Raw genomic sequence first — 4,490 nt, forward strand, 5'->3', positions numbered from 1 at the left:
ATCAATTTCCTTAACTCTGAAGGTTGCTGCCTGGCGGGTTGTTTTCATGTGATTAAAGACTCTCAGGTAGAAGTAAATTAAAGATATTAATTTTATCTCTTTTTTCAGTGTCAAACGGAATGGTATTAATCTTGAGGACATATATCTCTTTTTGTAATATGTGACAAAGTTTTGATTCAATAATATCACGGTCATGATTCAATAAATCTTTGGTTTTCAATGCGTGATTTTCTCCACCGTTGCCGACCTTTGCTTTCCAATGTAATGATTTTGGTAGTGTTCCTCGAGGTAAGCTTTCTTTTTCTCTTTATTTTTTTGGAGGGCTCATCCTGATGAAGAACACTGATTGTGCAGGGGTTATAAAGGTATTATATGAAAGAATTAATATATGAAGAACTATTATTATTATATTTTTTTGGATATTGTTGGAAGTTTTTCAAATCTTAATTTATGAAGTGTGAGTAATATCTGAAGCATAAGTTTAGCCATTATTCTCCCTCAAAAAAAAAAAAAAATCAGCAATTGTGCAAGTTAACTCTAATTGTTATATATATATATATATATATATATATATATATATATATATATAAAAGTATATTCTTTATCTCAAGAGATAAAGCAACCTACTAAACAAAAAATTTTGGTCCGCTTTTACATATCTCGTAATTTATTTAGTTAGTTTGTAGCATTTACATTATAGAATAATAACTACTACTTATGTGTGTATTGCTCATACAAAATAATCTATGCTTTTGATAGTTTTGTGTTGAAGTTGGAAAAACTGGTGTGTATTAGTTCCCATTTTATGAAGTCGTGGACCTAGATTTGGTTTGTTATCCATTTATGCTTTTGACAATATTTGATTGATGAAAATTGTGGTTATTTAATTTTTCTATATTATTGTTTTAACTCTTACTAAATTATCAAATAGTCATAATACAATTGTAGGATAACTTATGTCTCTTAAATTTATGATTTGATTCCCTACGATATTTTTTTGGTTAATTGATATTGGTCTTACTTTACAAGAATATAAAAATCTTGATACTAGGATTTGTGGTAAGTTCAACTTTAAGTGGAAGTCCAGTGAAATATATGTATTCTTGCATGATCAATTTCTTGCAGTTATTGTTGTGTGCTTATATTGCATCTTTTGATATGAAATTGTTGTTTATTTTTGTGTGCCACTTTCTATTTTGGTGAGCCTCTTACATATTTTCAAAAGAATGATTGCATCATTGAAGTAAATATTATGCTCTTCCAAGCATATAAATTCGTTTATAAAAATGTTGTCCTTAGTGTAGTCATCATAATCTCTCTCTAAATTCAATTCTTATATAATTATATTTGATGATCAAAGTGTATTCTCAATTGGTATTGTGAGGTGAAGTTTGTATATATATATTGTGGGCCCAGAGAATTCGCGGCCCAGGCTCACTCTACATCGGGGCCCAGGGCCCAAGCCGAGGAGAGCCATTGCCGAGGACGACCTCATGCTTGGAACCTCACGAAATGCATGAAGAAAGAGAAAAAGCTGCCAACATCATAATACAAGACTCTGTATCTGACAAGCCCATACTCTAAACCATGCCCTTTAACTTTTCCAACGACCCCGAACCACTCTAGGTATGGGTTGACAGGACAGGTCTGCACCCCAAAAAGTAAAACTTACACGTGGATTCTAAAGGGGAAACAAGCACTAGTATAAAAGGGAAAACCCCCCAGAAGAATGAGCCCCGGCTAAAGGGAGAAAAAGGACGGATACAAGGCTCCTCGGATGCCGTCCAAGAACTTCAATCCTACAACCCGTACTAATGGAGGGCTTAGCTAGTCAAGCTAAGCCTACCCATATAAGAGCTTCCATAGAAGCCACGATTAAACGGCCCACCTGTGCCCAAGGTTATGCCTTTCAAGCACACTCTCTACAAATCATATTATTGGGGCCCTTTGCATACGAGCCCAACGTCATTCATGGGTTGTTACAAATTGTGTCCCCACAATTGGCGCCGTCTGTGGGAAAGGCTTACGCGTTGGCTCAGGTGGCGGTGGAGTTTGAGCTTTTGTCAAGCAAAGGTCCGCGAGGGTGTCTCCATTTCCAGCGACATGTTGTTGTTGTTCCGACATAAGTTTCCACTGGGAGCCATGCTTGGCAGCGCCAAGGGCACGGGCAGTTCTAAGGGCTTCCAACGTCAAGCTAACCCCTCCCCACCTCCGTCAAGGGGCTAACCTTTGGAAAATAAATCAATAAATAAAAACTACAAGTTTTGGACAGAACCAAGGCCTTGTATGGTCCTCGGACTCAAGCCTTTGGGGAAACCAACTACTTAGAAGAAAAACTACAAGTTTTGGACAGAACCAAGGCCTTGTATGGTCCTCGGACTCAAGCCTCTAGGGAAACCAACTACTTAGAAGAAAAACTTCAAGTTTTGGACAGAACCAAGGCCTTGTATGGTCCTCGGACTCAAGCCTCTGGGGAAACCAACTATTTAGAAGAAAAACTACAAGTTTTGGATAGAACCAAGGCCTTGTATGGTCCTCGGACTCAAGCCTTTGGGGAAACCAACTACTTAGAAGAAAAACTTCAAGTTTTGGACAGAACTAAGGCCTTGTATGGTCCTCGGACTCAAGCCTCTGGGGAAACCAACTACTTAGAAGAAAAACTACAAGTTTTGGACAAAACCAAGGCCTTGTATGGTCCTCGAACTCAAGCCTCTGGGGAAACCAACTACTTAGAAGAAAAACTTCAAGTTTTGGACAGAACCAAAGTCTTGTATGGTCCTCGGACTCAAGCCTCTGGGGAAACCAACTACTTAGAAGAAAAACTACAAGTTTTGGACAGAACCAAGGCCTTGTATGGTCCTCGGACTCAAGCCTCTGGGGAAACCAACTACTTAGAAGAAAAACTACAAGTTTTGGACAGAACCAAGGCCTTGTATGGTCCTCGGACTCAAGCCTCTGGGGAAACCAACTACTTAGAAGAGAAACTACGGGGTTTGGACACAATCTGGACGTTATATGGCCCTCAGAATCTACCCCGGGAAAGAGTTCCCCATTGATAGTTGGGCTAATCCCAAAACTGCATGGATTCCCCAGCCTGCCCTTAGATCCTCAGTACTAAGGGAATTGGTGCAACTGCAATATAGGGTCATACGTTGTCAAAACACAGTTAAAGTCCCTCACTGCTCGGCTACCCTCTCGGATGAATTATTCAGAGTTTATCGTTCTCGGACGGTCGCCTCGCATGCATTACGGAGTATTCATCTGTTATCTCGGTTAGTTTCATGAGTTTAATCTACTGGGAGTTATCATTATTATGCCTGGTAATGTCAGTAAATTAGAATTAGTAGGGTTCTGTTTCAAGGTTTCCTGCTCTAAGTATTATTGAAGGAAAAACACGCATGTAGCACACTCATTCACAAAATAGTTGTTGCAAAAAGGAAAAATATTTAAAAAGAAATAAATTCATCTTTTATTAAGACAAAGAAACAGTACAGCGTACAATAAAAGAGCTAAATAAGCTCACACTGAAGCTAACTACAAAAGCGAAAAGAAAAGATACAAGAGAATGAAGGAAAAGCCGAAGAAGAGGTGCCGATAAGAGATGTGCTGCCGCTTCAAAATTTCGTCTAAGGAAGCCATTCCTCAATACTTTTACATGCCTATAACTCAGGCAGCCAAAGAGCCCAACTTGGGGCTTGCACCGTTGAAGAAAAGGTGCAGAGAGCCCGACTTCGGGCTAGCGCAGCTGAAGAAAAGGTGCAGGGAACCCAACTTGAGGCCAGCACCGTTGAAGAAAAGGTGCAAGCAGCCGGAAGTTGATGAGCCCCCACGTAACCACGCCTACGATACAGTAAACAGCGCTGATGGCGAAGAACTTGACTTCTGACGCACTAAGGATCTGGTACGACCAGTAGCTGCTTTAAATTTTGACTAAAAGAGGGAGAAACACCATTTCCCCTGTTGTCAAGACGTAAGATTATCTTGAATCTGTGCCTCCCTTGCCCAGACCACGCCACCTTGAGTCTCGGAAGGACCCGGTGCCTCTGTGGCGGATGGAGTTCCTTTACCCCTGTCCGTGTCTCAAACATATTGCACAAAGGGCGAATGGCACTGAATACGAAAACTATGATTATAGCTGAAGGATTATGATTTTGAAGGGAATCGAAGGGTTTGTGTGTAAGGAAAATAACCTCTTATCCTACTTATATAAGAGGTCAGGTGGGGGCATTCAATTCATGCAGGTTTCCAAGGAATGCTACAGACAAGGTGTATAGTTGGCTCAATTTCCAACGCCATTCGCAACCGTAGGATCTGAAGATCCTCGTGAAGGCGCGCCTTGAGTATTGAAGCGTCATAGGACTCCACGTGAGTGGGTAAAGGAATGCCTTTAATTTGGCACGTCTCCCATTTGAATGGAAAAACACAAATCTTAGTAGAGTACAGAATCTGAGCAAGCTATGATGTAAGCTCAACATTACCAAAATCCTCCT

The sequence above is a fragment of the Quercus robur genome, chromosome 3, assembly GCF_932294415.1.
Source record: "Quercus robur chromosome 3, dhQueRobu3.1, whole genome shotgun sequence".
Lineage (NCBI taxonomy): Eukaryota > Viridiplantae > Streptophyta > Magnoliopsida > Fagales > Fagaceae > Quercus > Quercus robur.